We start from the raw sequence: 22285 nt of genomic DNA, 5'->3' as shown, positions 1-22285 counted from the left end.
GGCACCTTAAAGACTAACAGATTTATTCGGGCATAAGCTTTCGTGGGTAAAGTTGCATCTGAAGACGTGAGGTTTTTTACCCATGAAAGCTTATGCCCAAATAAATCTGTTAGTCTTTAAGGTGCCACCGGACTCCTTGTTGTTTTAATAGACACTAGTTTGGGCCAGATATGGGCCCCAATTCAGGGAATCATTAACCTCATGCTTAACTTAAACATGTGCTTAATTCCATTGAAGTCAATAGGAATCAAGTATATGCTCCAGTGTTTTTCTGAATCAGGGGTTTCCATACTGCAGGCCAGGGCTATCCAAGCTTCTCCAAACAACTCTTCCAAAAATTCTTCCACTCTGAACTGCAATATCTTTACTATTCCAGTCCTAGGACCCTCTTGGCTAAGTTTCAGATGTGCCAAATTGTACGGTAGCTTTGTGATACAGATCAATGCTCACTGAAGATTTCAAGATTAAGGACAAAGGATTTATATTTAGCATTATAGCACTGTCACTGAGACCTCTGTCCCTCTTATCACCAGTTTATCCGCCACTAAACAAATCAGTTCATTTATAATATCGACATGTATTATTTTATGTCGAAATATGTATGAGGGCTTTATGGCTACTATGAAGAAAAGAAATACAGTCAACAAAATGAAAACTATTTTTGGAAAGTAAAAGTTCAGCACTCGTTAGACAGAATTAAGTGTTCTCATATGAATTTATTTAACAATGTTTAAATTTTTTTAAATATAGATTTAACACATTTTTACAAGTACATATACAATATAGTTCATTTAAATTTGCAGACAGAGAAAACCATATACCATATACATGAACACCCTCATTAAACCAGATACTTAAGCTAATGTAACACTTATTGTGCAAAGGTCCAAATGTAAAATGTCTAAGATTGTACAGTCAGATTTGCAGAACTAATCAGTCATAGTCTGCAGATGCAGGGCCGGTGCAGTGATACCACTGAGGCGTTTTTAGTGTAGACGTCCCCTCTGTGGTTTCAACTGTAAAGAAAGTAGAGAAATATGGATATTTCTCTCTCAGGTTCTGATAAAATCTGTTAGAAAGCTTTCACATTTTAAATTTTCTATGAAAAACAGTAAAAAAAAACTGGATAAATGCATGTGAAAAATTTTCCTTTTTCTTTTAAGCAGTTCTGCTTATAACCCTCAGTCACACACTTCCAACTCTGCAGCATGGTAAGACGACGTTATACCTGGGTAGTAAGACAAAATGTGCAGGAATGCCAAGTGGTTGTAAAGGTGTTTTCTTGTATCATCTGTCTCCCCTCTAGGTCTGGATTTATACCAAGAATGATCATGGGGGAAAATACATTTTAGAATCTATGAGTCTTTCACAGAAACCCAGTCTATCATCAGTAAGCGTTAACCAGTAAGCCAGTAGTCAGCTGTGAGTAAAGTGGTGAGGCCTATCAAAGCTGTATCCGGGCTGGTCCAAAGTCCAGTAAAGTCAATGGAAAGACGCCCTTCACAGGATTTTGGATCAGGCATGAATATCTTTTTAGAGAGTGACATGATTTTGCCTAGGTGATATTATATTCACCCAGGGGACCAAACTTGCAGCAATGTGCAGACAAAACAGCCATGGAAATCCCTCAATGGCTGTACTCCATCTCTTCGCCCATCATACAGTACCAAGTGCTCTTGCATTATCTACGTTTTTAAATATTTGGCATTATTTTGCCAGTGCCTTCGTCTTAAAAATCACAACAAAGTCCAAGCTAATGAGTGTAATACTTTGACATGCAGGACATCAGCTATGGTAATTTCCCAGGTAGTATTCCCAGCTGAAAGCAGAACGCCAGTTGTTAATCCTTACCTTGCAAACCAACTCAAAGTCTCCCCGAGCCAATGGCTCATTGGACTGACATGCTTAAGGCACACCAGTTTCGTAGCCAACCGTACACACGGGAGTGATGTGATCGGCATCACGTCCGACTGGCTTTGCAAGCCACTGCTTTAAATAAAGCCAAAAGATGACGCTCTCGCTGCTCATTGGTTAACGCTTGCAAAGCAATTTGAAGAAGAAAAACGCCTTGTAATTGCTAAGTGCTATTATTAATTGCCCCAGAGGAACAAGACCCAGAGCTGAGCTGCAGAGGACAGGGAGAGGACAAAGGCAAAGAGCAGTCCTTCAAACCAAGGCTTCAAACAGAAACATCAGGTGTTTAAAAAGGTCTTTCTCGCAACGTGTTTGATTTGAACGTGATTCATTCAAGCTGGGAAGGGAAGGGAAACCCAATCACAGTTTCCAGGTCAAGAAGAATGGAATACACCGTTTGTAAGGAGGCTAAGGGTCTGGCTATCCTGCAGTCAACGGGTGTGGCTGCAGCTCAGGTAGACATAGCCGAGCTTGCTCCAATCTAGCTAGATCAGATATCAGTGCAGCAAGGCCGCGACAGCATGGACTTCAACGCACACTGTATGAGTCCCCCTACCCCACAGAACTCTGGGTAATTACTCATGTGGCTTCACTAATCTAAACGTCTAGTCAAGCTGCAATAGCTCCCCACGATTGCAGTTTAGACCTGTGCTAATTCTGTAGCTTTCCAGTAGAGTACACACACTAACAAAGGTACAGCAGATATATTCGGAGTTAAATTGGATTGAGCATAGTTACCTTGTAGGTTCCTGGAGGTAAGGTAAAAGAAATCTAAAATCCTTACCATTGCCCTTCCCCGTCCTCATGCAGAAGTTGAATTACATCCCCGTTTTTAACCAGCAGGTCCTCCAAGCCTCTTTTCTTGCAGTCTGCTAGGGCTTTATATTTTCCTGGAGACTAACATTAAAAAAAAATTACTTCACAAGAACTCTGTTCCACAACACGGTGTAATTAATTTTTGAACAGTCTTTATTCCTGGCTGCTGTGGGGAAAGTGGTACCCTTCTTGACTGATGTATAATAATAAGCAATCATGCAACAATGTTGGAGATAAGTATTCACATGCAACCTGCTTTCTTAACACTTCTATAAACACATTTTTATCTACAAAAGACAATTACTGTAATATATGCAGCAACTGATAACATGCTATTAAAATCAAATTAAGTGGTGCTGAGAACTACTTTTCTTCTTCTTCCTGAATCCAGATAGAAGCTAGAAGAAAAATGATGCTTTTCTCTTCTGGTACTTTTGTGACTTCCATGTCTTATTTTTATCTGTACATCAAGTGAACATTTATGGCGCTAGTGCTGCAAGTTGTAGAGAGCGCTCGAATGTGCTTTAGATATTCATGCAGGTAGCGGTCCTGATCTCAGGCGGTGCTCTGTTCCCCTTGGCTAGCACTCACACAATAACAACAAATAATAATAGGGAAAAAATGCTGAGGTCAGATTGAATCCTCCCACCCCACTGCTGCTTGGAAAAAAAATCCCTCAAAATTGTTTGAAACTGGGGACCAGTAGAGGAGACAAGCAGGGACATGTTTACACCCTAGGCCATTTCATGCTTCTGCTGGTATGCCAACAGGACCAAGAGCTTTCTTATTTTTCATGTTGTCCAATGCTTCCTCAACTACTTCTTCAAGGACTGGTGCCATCAGATCCTGGTGTGATTTTATCACAAGGATGGTTCTCTTGGATTCTCTTCATTCAGAAGCCTTTCAAAGTAATTTCTCTGCCATTCCTTAATTTGGTCTCGTTATTAACATATTTCCACGTTCATCTCTAGTGACTTGATCTCACCAATATCTTTACTTCTCTTATTGCCAGTCTGTATATTTCTCTCTCTCCGGCTTTGTTTCAAGATGGGCATATCAGCCTTCCACAGCTTTAGCCACAGTGGCTGCCAGCTCTTTCTTCATTTCATACTCTTGAAAATCCTGCTGTTGGAGCGTTGCTTGACATTGTTTAACCACTTTTTTCTCCTGGACGCCCTCTCGAACTTTCTCATTCCACCACCAGAGCTAACTGGAGAAAATGACTCCTGCTTTTGCACATTCTTGAGTTTTGCTTGCAATATGATTCGGCCATTGAGTCATATTTTCTCTTAGCCCTTCTAAAGAGATCTTTTCCAACACTTTCATTTTCTTCTCATGTATGATATGTTTCCAGAGTCAAGAACCAGCAAGTCTATGCTGAGCTGCAATGTTTTCCCTTAAGATGACCCGACAGGTTTTTGATGTTCTTCAGCTCAGCTTGGCTTATCAGGAAGTAACCTACCTGCACCCTCAGCCTTTCACTCTTATAGATAATCAAATGTTCTTCCTTCTTAGTGAAAAGTGCATTCATGACTCAGACCAAATCACACGTCTGGGTGCACTGTAAGCTAGTTTCCCCTTCCTTGTTCTTACGGCCAAATCCAGGGCTGCTCTGGTACATTTAGAAGCATTTACTGTCTCTCCCCAGTGACCATTAAAGTCAGCTCCAATTATGACTTTTCATTCTTTATCACTTTCTGCACAACCGTGTCCATTTTCCCCAGAAATCCTTTGTCTTGTTTGCCACATCCCACTTAGGGTTCATATGCACATGTAACATTTAGGGGGGCATTTTCAAGAGCTAGCTTAACCAAAATGTATTCAATATACAGAGACAAGGTGGGTGAGGTAATGTCTTTTATTAGACCAACTTCTGTTGGGGAGAGAGACAAGCTTTCAAGCTACACAGAACTCTTCTTCAGGTCACCAACAGATAAAAGTTGACCTTGCCCACGTTGTGTCTCTAATATCCTGGGCCCACCCCAGCTACAACATCTTCTTCTTCTGTGTCTGAGCAATTAGAAAGGTAATTGTTGCTGGACCAGTCCTCAAGCCCTTCACAGATTTCCAGATTGTGACATTCTAGACCAACCTGCAAGAAAATATGTTACTTGGTGCCTTAGTTTAAATAACTGATATATTTTTCAGCTGTTGGTTTGGAATATAACACACTGCAGTGTAATATTATGCACACAGAAAGATCTTGCAAACTTGTACATACTTTGGTTTGGCTTGTTCTGTGGTGATGAGCTGATACTATCCAACATTACAGGACTGGTGTGTTCAGAATCATTTTCTTCTGAGCTTATGGAGGCTCTATGCTGCTTTCTGAAACGTATAAAAGAAATATGTCATTGTTTTAATTTTCAAATATTGGTGAATTCTGTTCAGTTTGGCAAGCCAAGGATCTAAGCAGGTACTTCAAGGTGCTTTTGAATACATCAATGACTATTGTGGCATATAATCTCGATGTCTGTATTGGTTCGGCGGGGGGACGGGACAAACACAGGGCCGCCCAGAGAATTCAGGTGGCCTGGGGCCCCTTCCATAAAAAAAAAAGTTGCAATACTATAGTAACATGTATTTGGAAATGTAAAAAATAACTAGTGAACTACATTCAAAAATTAATTTGTAATAATTTGAAAATACACGAAATACATTATTTTAAAACATTAAATGCTTTAATGGTATGTATACATTTGCAATTACATAATGGGCTGTCGCTGGGTGATGGTGATGGTTGGTGCCAATGGGCTGTCGCTGCCTGGGTGTGGTGCTGCTGTTGCCCAGGGCTGGGTGGGGAGCTGGGCTCTGGGTCGGGGGGTGCTCGGCTCACAGGGGCTGGGCTGAGGACTGTGGGGAAATGCGGTCAGGGGGTGCCCAGCTCAGAGGGGCTGGGTTTGGAGCTGGGGGTCAGGGCTGTGGGGGATGAGGTTGGGGGGGTGCCCAGCCCCGGCCCCTTACCATGCCGCTTACCCCCTCTCCCGGAGGCTCAGCGCGCCACGTCCAGCGCTGCAGCGGTCTGGTGTCTCCAGGGGCCTGAGCTCCCGCCGCTCGGCCGCAGCTCGCCACCCCGCCCCCTTACCAGCTGAGGCGCCGGGGGATGGGGGAAGATGGAGGCGGGGGTGAGCCTCCAACATACTCGTGGGGGCCCCTGTGGGGCCCGGGGCCTGGGGTAAATTGCCGTACTTGCCTCCCCTCTGGGTGACCCTGGTCCCAGTTGATTTTAATGGGAATTGTGTGTGTTCAGAAGTTCTGAACTTTTTCCACTGAAATTAATACAAGGGATGGGGCTTAGACTAATCTGAAATTTTCAGCCATAGCAGAAATCCTTATTACCAACAAAGTCCCTGGGACTGATAGCAAGCACTTTGCCGGTCTAAAAGCGTTTGCAGGATCAAACTCTTGGCTTGGATTCTTTTTTCCTCTCCCATTTGCTTTGGTGAGCTCAGAAGGAAAAGCAGAAGAATGATTATATAAAATGTAGCCTTGGTTATTATTCGCTTCAACACCGGCACCTGAACATTAAAGGAAGCACAATTCCTGCTTCTCCCATCAAGCCTATTTCTTCAGAGAAAGTCACTGTAGGGAAAGGCTAGTGGAGAACTCTTCCGCTTCTGTCTGTTGGCCGTGGTAGTTAAAGTTGGTGAGGGCAAATAATTTACCACCTATGTTCAATTAAAGCAATCAAGAGTATTGTCTCCCCGAAGTACTGCTCTTGCAGTCTGCATGACTACCATGGGCTGCGCCTTTGAAGGAAGCCAATAATGAAGAGCATCTCTGAATCACTCTGCCGACCTTTTCCAGACTAATGCTGCTTCCCTTTGCTGCTCAACAGAGTCCGTCATTGGCAGGTTCAACCTCTTGATTTACAGTGTGATGTGAACTGTGCATCCCAGACTAAAGACAATGACGCATAACGGAAGTCCAGGTCAATTGTTGCAGTTTGCCACATCCACAGGAGCCTGGTTTAGTTTCGTGAGTCTTGTTTTGCCAGTCACTTCTTCCTGCTAGCGCTGTGCCTCATCTAAGCCTTCCTTACAAACCATCTGTATGTGCAACAATCAGGGACTCAGTACCTGTTTGAGGTCAAAACTCTAATTTATTTTATATTCCATGGTGGAATGTGTGTGCCGCTGGAATAGCCACTCTGTAGAAGTGCAGAAGACACAAATCTAACTCTGCACCTTGGATCAATTTAGAGACGATTCCGCCTCTTAATTAGAAGAGATCATCATGCAATTGCAGGGTCACTGATAGCCATCCTGAAGACTAACCCTTGATGGAGTTGAAACTCGCCCAAACTGGACCATTTTTATTCCAATGAGTTAGCCATTGATGAATGGCACAATGTATTTAAGATGGATGGAATCCCATCCAGTGTGGGGATTTTATCTCCAGTCTCTTCCTTGTTTTTCACTCAGCACCAAGCTCTGATTCCTCATCACTTATGTCCGGAAGAGTGGGCGAGAAGCTCCCTTCGGTACTGATTCTAGTGCAGTTCCACTGAACAACTGCATAAGCAGAGAAGCCAGCGTGCTCCCCATGGAGACAGAGTACATCATCTTGCTGGCGAGTTCATCCACCAGTGACCTGGCTTGGGCAGTCCAAGCATTCTTCCACTTTCCAGTTAGTGAAGCAACAAATTGCTGCTGAGTAGCTTGCTTGACTTTTCTTTTCCTTGTTTAAAAAAAGGCTTCCCCTCCCCCCGCCGCCCAAAACACCTGGGAGTGGCTGTCTCAAACCACAGAAGAGCAATAGTCAGACATTTGTGCAATAGAATTCAGGGCTCGATTCTGTTCTGGGCTGGAGATGCTGGGGTTGGTGTAGGTGTAACTGACGGCACAGTTTTCCCCAGAATGTTTCATCATGAGTGCAACGTGAGCACATATCTGTAGAAGGCTGGTTACACAGACCCCTGTGGTTAGAATGGACCATGTCCCTGTATCCTCCGCTGGTCCTCTGAGCATGCAAGAAGCAAGCAGCTGCTTGGGAGGGTGGTGGCGGAGGGTGCACTGCTACATGCCCTCTGTTGGCCACAGCAGCTAACCCAGCAGGAAAGGCTCCTAATTGCTTGGCATATGGTGGGTCCACCTCCTAGCATGTGCCTGTGGAAGGATCTAGTCCGGATGTCAGAACAGGCAAAAGAGGGTTCCCTTTGTCCTTTTCCCTTCCCAGTATAGGAATGAGTCCTGGGGGCAGGGGGGTTCAAGTCTCTTCCTGCATCTGTCCAGGCCAGGGGATCCCCCTGTGGGAGGTAGCACATGGTACTATGGGAATTCTGGGCTGTTGGAGCTGTAAAACAATGTTATGAGGATTCCGGGGCTGCTCTTACTTACAACAGGGGTCATTTTTGCACCCTGGAGCTGTCCAAAATCCATAGGGTGAAAAGGTGGCCTAACCCCAACCCTCTTTCCCCCAGCCACACCATTGGACTCCTTGTACTGGTTGTACTGGTCCCCATATTTCTCCAGATTAGTGAGGGTCATCCCTGAAATTGTCTGAGCATCTGAAATGTGGTACAGATCCAGGCCAAATGTCTCCTAGGGTAACTGTTCCCTTCTGAATGGGAACTGGGTACAGGCATCAGACTATTGTTGTTTAGTTTCCCTCCCAAAGAGAGCATGTATCAAAGCAAGGGGGTGTTTTGATTAGTGGGTCAGACTGGCTAGATGTTGGTACAAGGTGGCCAGTGGTACTCCATTCAATCTATTCACTCCTTGGAGTGTAGGCCATGGGATCATAGAATCACAGGGTTGGAAGGGACCTCAGGAGGTCATCTAATCCAACCCCCTGCTCAAAGCAGGACCAATTCCCAACTAAATCATCCCAGCCAGAGCTTTGTCAAGCCTGACCTTAAAAACCTCTAAGGAAGGAGATTCCACCACCTCCCTAGGTAACCCATTCCAGTGCTTCACCACCCTCCTAGTGAAAAAGTTTTTCCTAATATCTAACCTAAACCTCCCCCACTGCAACTTGAGACCATTGCTCCTTGTTCTGCCAGTCGGTGTCAGGCACAGGGTGAAGACAGCTGGCGGAAAAGGAGTACAGGAAGCCTTGTCAGCTCTTCGTACTGTTCCAGCTATTTAGAGGATACATTGCTTCATTGTGTGCTGAGGTTTATCCAGTCTAAAGGAGTCAGTGGAGGTTAAACAATTGTTGCAACAATATGGAAATCTAACCAGTCAGCGAGGGCGCTATATAAACTCTTCCTTCTGTTGCTGCCAGGTAGCCGCTAGATTTGCTTCACCTCATGCTTCTGTTTAATTATCCTTCAAAGCATTTGCCCACTTTCGGGGGGTCCTGTTTTATGCTGAACAAACTGCTCCCGGTATGTTTGAAAGAGATTATTCCACAACAAAAGCATTTGTACAAATAGATTTAATGTTCACTTTTCTATTTTTCCCCCCTGGGCTGTTTATGTATTTTTGTCCCATATGCTCCCTTATCACCACTCTGTATTTCCTGAAGCCAATTTTCAAACCGTTTACCATCCCCAGTGAGGTCTGAAACATTTAATGGAACAATGAGACTCTTGTTTGTAGTCCTTGAATCAGAGGTCTTGGGTCTTACTCAATGAAGCCTCTGCTGTTTACACCCGTGGAAGTGAGAAGAATTTGACCCCTATTCTACTATTAGACGAGTATTTTGTTCTGTTTGGGGTTTTTTTAGTCTTTTTCTTTTCTTTTCCTTCCTTTCCCCTTTTTTTAAAAAATTTCTTAAAGTTCCTTCTGATACAATGAAAATAACTAATTCTGATGGTCTATGTTGGCTGAGATTCTTTTAAAGCCACCTACAGTATTTGTATGCCCAGTTTCCATTCATTTTAATCTGCTATTTCTGGGTGCCTCCAAGTATTTAAAGTTAGAAATAATGACAATCTCTCACTCTCTTCCCAGCTAGGAGAACTCACTTGAGTTGTTTGTTTAGGGCTTGTCCACACAGTGCACACCAGCAGGGATATAAATATGAATGTGCACCAATTGGCCCATGTGGAGCCTTCTGGCGTGCACTAAAAGTCCCCATGTGCACGTTAGTGTAGTAGTGTTTGAAACAAAACTACGTTAACGTGCATCGGGAACGTTCAGTGTGCACCAGATGGGCCAGTTAGCACACCACATGCTGGTGCGCACTAAGGCACTGGGTGGACAAACGTATACGTTTGTGTGCGAAGAACTCCTTCCGCAAGCAACCTGAGCATTTTAACGTTCTTGTTGGCTGCATTCGATCTGTGCCTGGCTCTATAATAGGATGGGCTATTATCAGGGAAGTGCAGGCTTCTCCCATCACAGAGCTTGTAAGACGCCTTCCCAAATGCTGTCTGAGAACAATGTCTCCAGTGTGTCATTTTTAGCAGTGAATAAAATTATTTTGGTCATGCGGTATCACCAGCTTTGCAAGTCAAGTTTCTTATTCATGCTAATGTGGCGCTCGGATTTAAAATAATAGGTGCAATCCTGGCCTCATTGAAGTCAATGGCAAAACTCCCCACAACTTCAGTGGGGCATAGGGTTGCCAATTTTGGTTGGATGTATTCCTGGAGACTTCATCACATGACATCATCTTTAATTAAAGATTAATCTTTAATTCCTGGAGACTCCCGGCCAATCCTGGAGGATTGGCAGCCCTAGGGGGCCAGGATTTCATCCATGGTGTCAATAATAGACCAGCCTGCCTCTTTAAAGGCCAGGACACCTGAAGTCAGTCTGCCTTGTTCAATTAGGCCTTTGTGGTGTTTAGATGTTGCTTGTGATTATTCGAACTGGGAGCACTGGCTGTTGGGAGTCTGAAAGGACAGGAAACAGGAGGAGGCAGAGTGAGAGTTACAGAGGGTGCAGCAGCAGCTTGGTAAAGGGGTTTCCACTGTAAAAATAAAGTCCTGTTGAAGTTTGTTAGTACCTTACCTGGTTGATACAACAGCCTTCCGTGCTACACCTGTGCTGGGTGTGGGACTTAAAAGGAGGAAAGCCCAGCAGTTGAGGGATGGCTGTGGAGGAGAGCCGACAGAGCTCCTACTTGAGGGCTGGGCCTACATCAGATTTTTGTGTTGACCAGAGCCTAGGTGCCTGTTAATGGGTGTTGAGACTCACTGTTGCAGCTGGGGCCCACCTGGAAGGGAGGGGGCTGGATGCTGAGCTCAGCTGGACTGAAGAGTCCTGTGATTTGTGCTTTTGGTTGTCCTTTGTTTAAAAGACTGTTATTCCAGAGTGGCTGGACTGGGGATGGGGTCAGAGCATCTCTATGGCTGGCGCGTGCTGCTGAATGTGGTGGGGAAGCTGAGGCAGAACGGCTGTCATGCTGCTCTGAGATGGCGAGTTTGGTATAGTGTCATTACAGGACTCTGGTTGGTAGAGGAAGTGCCAGGGAGTTCTTGGGTGTCATTCAGTACACAAGGGCTGAGCAAAACGGTGTCAATCCAATTGTGCAACTTCTCTTAGAACTCTTCTCCCCTCTCCCCCCGCCCAAATCTACTTGGCTTTCACAACTGCAGAACATGTATGTATTTATTCATACTGTGGCATTAGTCTGAGGCTCTGCTCCAGATCAGAACCCGTGCACACAGGCCAGACTTAGACACTTGCTCTTCTGTACGCCGTGTTTAGCTCCTCCACCATTGCCATTTCTGAGCAATTTGTTCAGTTGCATCTCTTCAGTTTACACATACGGCCAGAATGTTGGATTCTTTGTGTTTGCTGTTTGGCAGGTTATTTTCCTGGGGTACCAAATTTTTCCCTGTACTTTTAGGCAAAGCACACCCAATAAACACTCATCACAGCTAAAACTGACACTGACCCACAAATCTGAATTTGTAACAGGCATTATGTATGTCCCCCTTTATGGAGCAGAGTCATGGAAATCTACAATAACAATTGATGAGATCAACTCGTTCCAAAATAAATGCTTGTGGTAGATTGTCAGACTCCATTGGAAGGAGTTTCTTGCAACATCAGAAATTGTAAGAAGCGCAAACCCATTCAAAGCATCAAATATGGTAAGAAGATGATGGGCATATTTAGGACATGTTTTAAGGATGCCACCAACGTGCCTTCCATGGCAGGGGATCATGTGGATACCAGCTGGTAACAGAGAAAGAGGGCAACTTAGGCAGAACAATAAAGAAGCCAAATCCATCAACATGGTACTCAGAAGCCGGAACAACCCAGCACGAGACTGAAATAAATGGTGGAGACTGGTGGACACCTTAAGCACCTCAAAAATATGGGTCAAATCTTGGGGGGATGGAGGGATCTATGTCAACTCACCTCTGATTACCCCATGTCCTAATTTTACCACAGATGTTCAGCCCCATCAAGGGGATCCTTAAGAAAGAAAGCCAGGAGGTTGTTTTTGTTTAATGGAGTCATCTTCCAGCTATGTTAAATTCAGACTGTAGGAGCTAACTGCCGTTGGCCAGATCCTGGTATCCTGTGTCAATTAATTAAAACTGAGTACAGCTGGAGTGTAGTTATAAACTGCTGGATCTAAAGGTAGCGGGCACTGCAGTGCTTATTTTTACATTGCAAAATAATATATGCAAATAGATTGTTACTCTTTGCATATCTGCACAGCCCTTGCTTGGGGACAGAAACGGCTTCTCTCACTCTCTCTCTCTCGCCGATTCTAAATTAGCCACCAAAATAAACAGCCTCTGAATAATCCCTGTATGAAACCTCATCTTGTTTTCTCTGTCCCTAATTAGAATGGTTTACTATGGAAATGGTGTGCAACCGGCCGGCTGAAAGGCTGCGTGACCCCCTTGTTGTCTGTCATGAATGGCAGGGACACATTAACTCCTCTCTCACCCAGACATTGAGAGAAACAGGCTTTTGCATGCTTCATTAGGAGTGTGCAAAGTCCTTCCGCAGAGCGCTTGGACATTTCCTTGTTCTACGGCGGTACCAGAAGCAAACAGTCTGTGCAAGCAGGCTGCAAAATCCGAAATGACAAGCAGGAGGACGACTGTGCTGATGGTTGCGGTTGCTGGCTTGTTTACGTCTGTGTGTGGCGGCTGCGGCTGCCCGGAGGCTCCAGTCCCAGATTGAGCACTGGAGAGAGAGCGAGAGCCTAAGCAAAGAAATAGCAATTTCTGTAACGAGGACATTGAAGTGATGTCCAAATTATCACTTAAAGCTGCATCTTGCTGAATATTTCTGCCCCTATCTGTGCCATGGACAGTCAGTGCCCTCGGAGGGATTGGCATTGAGACTAGATCCAGAGACGGGGGGGAGGTTGTGTATGTGAGAGAGAGAGAACGCCAGAGTGGTATTTTCTCAGTATAAGGGACACAGGCTACTTTAGGGCAATTCTTAGAGCTCAGCTGGACCTTTTACCAGAACACTGCTAAAAATCTCCTGGATCAGCCACACTGGAGGGTTTAATTTTGTGCCGCATTCTGGACGATCATGTGTTTGAACGATAACATCTCTATTTGGCTCCAGGAAATAGGAACTGTAAAATCAGTCTCTGGCTAGCAGGGCCACTGGCTTGCTGTGGTACTGATGGATTGCACATTGGGGTCTGTTTGCGCCGTAAGGGGTTAAGGCTCAGCATGAGGTGTCAAGTTGGCGTGCTGTGCCACACTTCCGGGGCTGTGTGTCTCTGACGCAGGCAGACACAGCTGCAGAGAGTGAGACACAGCCGGGCTGGCTCAGGTGCATCGGTGCTGTTTAACTTATAAATGATTTCTTGTTAGTTCAATACATTGTCTGACAACCAGGCTTAGCGGTTCTTGAACCACCTACTGAATCCTTGAGACGGGGGTTATCTAAATTGGCAGGCCAACAGGTTAATGGGGTCCCTTTCTTTCGGTGTGTATTATGACAGCGCGGAGAGGATCTAGCTGAAATCTGAGCCCCATTGTGCTAGTCACCTTGCACTCCTAACCCTACTGGTTCACGTGTTAGGTGTCTCCCGCTGTGCCCCATACACAAATGGATCTATCCTAGCTCTCCACTTGGGTAGTGGCTCTTTAATTCAAGATGTGGAAACTCCATGCTTCTAACTCTGCAAGTTCCTGGTTCAGTCTCCAGGGTTGGCCAAGATGGTGGCCATCAGACAGACCCAGTAAGGAACAGTCTCTGCCTCGAAACTTGAACATAAGAACAGTCCTCCTGGGTCAGACCAAAGGTCCATCTAGCCCACTATCCAGTCTTCTGACAGTGAGCAATGCCAGGTGCCCCAGAGGGAATGAACAAAACAGGTAATCATCAAGTGATCCATCCCCTGTCACCCATTCCCAGCTTCTGGCAAAGAGAGGCTAGGGACACCATCCCTACCCATCCTGGGTAATAGCCATTGATGGACCTATCCTCCATGAATTTATCTAATTCTTTTTTGAACCCTGTTATAGTCTTGACATTCACAGTATCCTCTGGCAGAGAGTTCCACAGGTTGACTGTGTGGTTGTGTGAAGAAATACTTCCTTTTGTTTTTGTCTAATTAGCATCTTGTCTATACAATACAAACAAAGAGAGGGAAGAAATAAAATATCATTATCTCCCTTTTACTGTTTGGAGAACTCAGGCAGCAGAAATGAAGGGACTGCCCAAGGTCAGTCCTATAGCAAAGCTGGGAATTGTACCCCTCCAGTGGAGCAGTCACAAGACCATCTTTCCTCTTCACTGGTAGCAGTTCTGCTGCGGTTGTACCTGGGAGGATTTGAGGGGAGCGGGAGAAGGGGGTTTCTCAGGAAGACTCAGATACGAGCTGAGCTGCTCTAGATGTCTTGATTTTTTTTTTCCAGAATAACCTCTGTTGGTTTTGACAGTGGACAAGCCTGGAATATAGGGATTGTGTGGGTTCTTTCCTGTGAGTGACATCTGTTCTTTCCAGGTGAGGCTGGGATCTGGACTCTGAAAGGAATAACTGCTTGTTTGGTTTCTTGTTCAACACCCTATGTGTTGGGACAATTCCGCTGTAGATCTGTCTAGCTAAAGAGGACAAACGGCACTTTCAGCAATTGTTACTCTGTGCATGTCCAGGAGTAACAAGGCTCAGCATGACTCCAAGGTTGCACTTTATCTTGACCCCGGCTGAAAATACAGCCCCGATCAACGGCCAGATGGCAATGTTTGCCAATTCTTCTGCATGCTTCCCTCTAATATGTAGCATCACTGTAATATTTCCTAGTGTCATCAGTATGGTACCTCCATGCTAGGGAATAGCATGGGTGACTTTCATCAGCATCAGTATTCCTCCACCACCATGAGATGACTCAGCGTGATTAGCACCATTTCCAGCTCACGCTCTGGTGAAAAGCCAGGTTCGGAAGTTGAACATCTCAATAGAGGCTGTTTGCCTGTTGGTGTTACAGATGAGACAGAGTAAGCAGAGATCCGATCCCTGATAAGTGCTTTAGAGATTGCATAGATACAGTCAATCCCACCTGGATCTACCCTCTGGAAAAACCCTTTGGCATTCAGCAGCAGCATTCTGCACAGAGGGTTCAGTTCTGTTGGAGACATAGTCAGTAAATAACATGTGGCACATGAAATGAGCTGGTGATATTTTTATGTACAAAAGAGACCAGCAAATCACTCACCCACACTCATTTTTATGGTCTGTTTTATTCTCTGATTCAAAACAACCAGATTCAGGCCCCTTTCTCCCTCTGAAGGAATAGATCTCAATTCCATCTGCTATCCTAGCCTGGATTTCAATAGATGGAGTGGTGAGTATCACTTCCTTTCATCAGACTCTTACGCAGTGATGTGTACAGAAAGGTTTGCCCTGACCTTTGAATTTGACTTCTTACGTTAGTACTCTTAAGATAAAAATGCTGTGGTGATAACAGTGGGTTAGACCCTCTCTTCCACTGTCCAGCCAGAGAGGCGTGGGAAAAGAACTAAAAAGTTCACTCCTTCCCTTTCAAGGAACCCATGCAAGGTCTCCCAAGCTAGCTAAAGCCAAGTGTTTCAAGCTGTGGTTTATGGTAAGGGTCATGCCAAGGCAGGAAGGGGACAGAGCAAGGACCACAGTACACAGATACAGAGACTGGATTTCTGCCTAGAAATTTACTGGTAGTTAATGCTGCTTCTACTCCTCCTTGGTTAAGGGAAAATGTTTCCTTGCTAGGGAGAAAACCAATGATGGCAGAGAGCCTGGAGGTGCTCTGGGATGTAAGTGGATTCTATGGACTTGCTTAATCCTGTCCCCTGAAGGAAGGGCTGATTTTCGTACCTTCTCTGAGGACTGCTACATTTGAGGAGGGGAGCAAAGTATGGTTTTAAAAAAACAAACAAGCTATTTACTTAGGCCTGATTCTGCAATTCCTACTCACACTGACTAGCACTTACTCAAGCCAGAAGTAACCTTGAAGTCAACAGGGGGACTCTGAGGTTAAAGCTACTTAGTATAAGGATTGTGGAACTTGGCCCTTAATATACTTTGAACATATGCCACACAGATAATATATTGTCCACTGTTTAAATGTCTTTTATTGGACCAACTTCTCTAATATCTTGGGACCAAGACCACTATAACAACACTATGTACAACTGTTGTAAATGAAACATTTGCATGTGGCTAGTAGTTACACTGGATATTGGACAATAAAGCTACCAAAGATGAAGGATAGGCCGAAACAAAGATCTGGGATCAAAACACTCTGAAAGTTTGGAAAATTCAGATCTGAACTTTGCAGGTCTGGCCCAAGATATAATTATTTTCAGACTTAACCTCTATATACCAAGATTTTTCTTAGAACAAAAACGAATCAGAAATCAGACCAGGATTCTGTGAGGCTCCATGAGCTGTAAAGGATTAAGACTACACTCTAAGCATAATGGAAGTTAATCTTTGTAATTAACAAAGGTATTTAGGTGCCCAGTGGGGTTTTGAAAAGCACTTAAGTGAATTAGGTACCTAACTCCAGTGCTTTTGAAAATCCTACTGGCTGCCCATGTCCATCTTTAGATGCTGAAATCCCTTTGTAAATCTGGCCCTATGTTTATAGAATGTTCTTCTGAGTGTAAACTACCTTGGGACCTGCTCCAGTTCCCACTGCAGTCTATGGAAATTTTGTCCTTGCCTGTGATAGGATCGACTGTTCTGTTGCATTGTACAGAAGAACATTATTAGCGCCTTTTGATTCCCTGAAATACAATTATATCTGAAGTTCAGCTGTCTCATCGGAGAACAAACAAAATGTCAACTGCTTTCCATTCTGGAGAAAGAGCAGCGTCATTATAGCTTCTGGAAAGCTAAGCCTTGCTACAAAACAAGATTCAGCGGGACAGTTTTCTTCCCACCGTCAATGCCCCTAATTTAAGATGGAATTTTTATGGGAGTTGGGATGAAGGTGGTGATAGGGGTAACGTGTTGCTGACCTTGACAAATGGAACTTCCTTGTGTGATGAAGAGTCCCTAAAATAGAGTGTGAAAAGTAAAGGAAAGACAGAGGTTTACTCCAGAATCGGATTATCTGCAATGGTGAAGACTGCTTTATTGGAAAACCAACTTTTGATCAAGAGAAACTTCACTATAAACACTAGTTATATAATCTTTGCATTTTCAAAGTCCCCCCTCCCCATGCATAATACAGTATCCCACTGACCACTTGGAATGCTCAGGCTACTCCTCTCTATAGCTCCATAACCAATTAGCACCTCTTTACATTGTCTGCACTGTCGTTCTCCTCTCTTTACCCTCCTCTTTTGTCACTTTAATTTCAGGATACAGTCTCTCTAGCATATGGACACTTCAGATTTAATGGGAGTTGATAAACACCATGTAAATGGTTCATTGAAATATACACACATCTGATTCACTGTGCTAGCAGGTGTCTGTTACGTCATGGTGGCTGTCACTACTTTTACCCGTTGAATCTAACCATAAAGCATAGTTTCAATGGTAGCTATTCCTCCTCTTATTTGTAATTCGTCATCTACGAGATATTGATTCTGTATCTAAAAATATTGGCACAAGTCTCCTAAAGCATTTTGCAAGTGGAAATCTCAGTTGACAGAGGAGTTCCTGCAGAACTGAAATGAGAGTCACATATTTCACAGTACAGGGCCTGGTGACTGTTGGGCCTGCCTGAGCCTAAACGTTCTGCCACTTTTCAGGAACGAATTAAAGCGAAATTTTTTAAACTTTGATGCTTACAGGTACCTTCATAGTCATGTACCTGTATAAAATGGCCCCACTTTCAGATATAAGCGCTCACAAATTCTACAGACGTCAACGGGACTCCAGGGACTTGACATCTTTTAAAATTTAGGCCACTTTTAGGATCCAAAGTCAATTGGAGTCTTTGGATTAGGTCCTTGTTCGGTGCCTAAATAAGGATTTAGGAGCTTTAACTTCTAGATTTGAAGATGTTAGAAAGCCATACAGGTGGCTTATTGTTTTGTCTAGATCTGTAGATCTCTTGTGCCTTCTAAAGCAGAGTACTTGTTCTGGAATCCCTTTTGCAAAATGTGTGCGTGCTTGATCTCTCTCTCTCTCTCTCTCTCTCTCTCTCTCTCTCACACACACACACACACACACACACACACACACACACACACACAAAATCACATGTCCCTCAAGAGCTGAATAGTAAATCGGAATGCCCACAGATGGAGCTTTGGGAAAGGGTGGCTTAAGTCATTAGGGTATTTTGGGAAGTGGAGAATCAGTACTGGGCCTATGTTATGTTTATAAGAAGCACACGGGATTTTTTATAGGGGAAAAGGCAATATGCCGCATTTATTGAAGATACAACAATTAGCATATGCATTTAATTACACCACACACACAGTTCCACCAGTTGATGTTATAGCTACCAGTCCAGAGTCTGGATCAACCTAGTGGCCAGCTAAGTTGATCACTGGTCGGGAGGAGCCAGGTTCCATCGGTCACGACATGATGCTCCGAAAAAGTCTTGGCAGGACGAATCCAAAGTTTTATAGCAAGGCACTCTGTTTATATAGTGATTTTGTTTTTATTGGGACCAATGAGTTTTGCACCGTTATGCTGTAATTAATTGTTATTTAATAAGTGCTTGATTTTTTTAAATTGTATTTTTTATTATAGCTATTTTGTTTTTATTAATAGATGCTTGTTTTATTTTTAAAGTTGTTAATTTGCATTTGTTTTGGGGTTTTGTTTGTTTGTTTTTTGTATATTTGGCTTAGCAGTGGCATTTATTTTTTAACATACATTTTTTTATTTATACACAAAACAAAATTAATTTACACAAAACATTTTAAACAAAAACCTTAAATTGCACTGCAACCCCCCCCACACACACAATTATTGCATTTTTTAACTTATTTTAAAATGCTACACCTATAACAAATTGGTGACCCTTTAACGTTTGTTGCTGCCTTTAAAATTAGCACAAACACAAATTTTGGCTAATGGATTTTTTACCAAATGGCCCATTAGGCCATTGCTTTTTGCCATTCAAAAAGGATGGCTAGCAAAATGTAATCAAATCATACACCAATACATTTAATACATGCTACAGTCTTATTTCATTATTCTTTATTTTTTATTTTAAATTATACCAAATACAAACATAAAATCCTACTACTACACTTGGGGCAGCTGGACCATGAGATCCCACTTTTGTGAAGGGGTTGCGGACATGGACAGTCCCAACAAAAGTGTGCCCAAGAGGCTGGAGCCAGAACCAGTGGCTGGCGCTCACTGATAGCCAGGGAAACTTAAAGCACACAGGTCCAGCATGTTGGGATCCAAACACAGCAGCCCGGTGAGCGTCCAGCAGGGGGAGCTCTGCAAGAGTTGTGACATATTTGATACATACAGCCGCTTAAATCATCATAGGGAGTGTGGCCTTTAGGGACTACCCACTTCTTTGGTGTACTCCCTGTCATCTTCACTCTTTCGAGAGAAGCCTGGCTTTTGGTCATGGCTCCTGTCATGTCTGAAACTCTTCATGCCTCTTGAGATGTCGGGAATTTTTACCTATAAGTCAATGGGCTGGCAGAGAGATGAACAAATGCCAGAGAAAGGTGGTAAATCCTGAGCTTTAGGAAGCAGAACCTCCGATGTTACCCTAGAGATGAAAAGGATGACACTTGCAGACTATCAGAAAAAGCTGTCCTCCCCCGGGTGCCCCAAAGGGTTAGCCTGATGCAGTCTGAAGCATAGGTGAAAAACGACTGGAAAACCAATACAGCAACTTCTGTATTCAAAGCCTGCCTAGAAGATGCACAACTATCTGCCCTAAAACGAAGAAAGAACATTTAGTTTGGGCTCATAACAGTGTGTGGTGCCTTTGATTTGTTTGATTCACAGAATTTTGCTCCCCTTTACCCATGAGTGCCTAAGAAATGCCATCTCCAGAAACCCCATTGGCTGTGATCTGTCATGTAGAAGTGATTGCCAGTACCTTCAAACGCCTAAAGTTTTTTATCAAATTTTTGGTACTTGAGGGCAAAAATGCACCTCATTTAAAATGAAAACAGATGGTTACCCTACCACGAGTCAGTAGTTTCCCTTCCTGCCTGCTTGCCTTAATTACCATGGAAATGAACTAAATATTTTAGGCCAATCAGAATTTTAAAAAGCTGTCACAGCAATGCTTAATGTTGAAATGTGCACAGTATTAAGCAATCCGTCACTGAACAATGAATTAATAAATATTTTCAGTGGATTTTTTTGGCCCTCAAAAGCCTTACTCGGTTTTAGTTTCACGTCAACTGCTCGATTTAACATCGTTCTTTCACAGATGCACCTCTAGTCCTTAATGTAGCCTTGTCGATATTTTAGTTGCTGTGGAGTACAGAGCTACAGTATGGAGCCCAGGTTAATTGTATTCCTGGAACTGGCAGACAAACATGTTTGCTTGGCTTGCTACCTTCCTTTTTGGTAACAGAAACTAGGAGAATCTGCTATATAGGGTAATGATGAAGCTTCTTGTTTGAAACTGATATTTTGTTGCTAACCATTAAACATCTTTCTGATGCTCTTGATTTAAACTTCCAGAGAACCTTTGCGTACTGAAAAGATCCTTTGCAGACACACATCAAACTCCTACAAAGACAATGATCAAATCTAGAAGATTTTAATATTTAAATAATTCCTTTTTGGGGGGTCTGCTTTGCATGGAAATTGACCCTTTTTTTTCCCTGTAGAAGATTATAACTAACAGACTCAATCCTGCCACCCCATAGGGCTAGATTATGATTTGGACTACATGGAGGAAGAATCCCCACTAACCTCCTTTGTGTGGGTTAAAGGATCTCAGGTCCAGGTACATGAGTCATGATGCACTCTGTGCCCACTTACTGACTCTCCCGGCCCATACATATAGTAGGTGGCTAGAGAGAAACTGGGAAGGCTAGAATGTTGGCTCCCCACTCCCTACTCACTGTCTAGTGCAGATGAACTGGTAGTTGTAATTTGTTACTGATATAGACCACCCATAAATGATTACCCCGCCAAGGAAGCAGGGTCCGAATGTCTCAGACTCGCAATGCTTTCTGGGCCCACTCTTGGAGTAGTGCAGTTTACAACCATCCATTCGTTACTTGTGACCATGCATCCAAGACCTGGACAACCTTCAAAACTGGAGCAAAAGAAATGGGATGAAATTTATGCACTTAGGGATTATCAAAATTTAGTGCTATAAGCTGGGGCTTTATCAATTGGAAGAGGAAGACCTGGGTGTATTGGTCGATCACAGGATGACTATGAGCTACCAACATGATGCAGCCATGAAAAAGGCTAACACAATCCAAGGATACATCAGGCGAGGTATTTCCAGTAGAGAGGGAAGTGTTAGTATCATCATACAAGGCACTGGTGAGACCTCATCTGGAACACTGTGTGTAATTCTGGTCTCCCATGTTTAAGAAAGATGAATGTAAACTGGAACATGTGCAGAGAAGGGCTACTAGAATGATCCGAGGAATGGAAAACCTTCCTTACAAGAGGAGACTCTTGGGGTCGGGAAGGAATTTTCCCCCAGGTCAGATAGGCAGAGACCCTGGTGGGTTTTCACCGTCCTCTGCAGCATGGGGCATGGGTTGCTTGCAGGTTTAAACTAGTGTAAATGGTGGATTCTCTGTAACTTGACATCTTTAAATCATGATTTGAAGACTTCAGTAACTCAGCCAGAGATAATGGGCCTATTACAGGAGTGGGTGGGCGAGGTTCTGTGGCCTGCAATGTGCAGGAAGTCAGACTAAATGATCATGATGGTCCCATCTGGCCTTAATGTCTATAAAAGAGATGCCATGGAGAGAAGAATGAATAATGTTTAGCTATAAAGATTACTGTCTTGTAAATGTGCAATAGCAATGGGTTAAATCTGCTGTAGGTGTTACCACCGGCTAACGCACCTTATGCTGAAATCGGGGGAACTACTACCCTGGGTATTCGGTTAACTAGGGATGGATGAGAGTTGTTGCAACTTGAAATCTAGCCACTTCAAAAACGAGTTACAAATTGTTTTAGGTACTCCTCAGAGCTCCTGTCTATTTTTGTGGTTTTACAATAGTATTTTCTTATTTGTTGGTGTTTCTTCCTCACCCCCTCAAACTCTGTAAAACTTTGGCACAAACTGAGGAAAATTACTATATAGAAAGTACCGTCAATTGCA

This window comes from Trachemys scripta, chromosome 9 (genome assembly GCF_013100865.1).
Source record: "Trachemys scripta elegans isolate TJP31775 chromosome 9, CAS_Tse_1.0, whole genome shotgun sequence".
Lineage (NCBI taxonomy): Eukaryota > Metazoa > Chordata > Testudines > Emydidae > Trachemys > Trachemys scripta.
Note: the sequence above shows the minus strand (reverse complement) of the source record.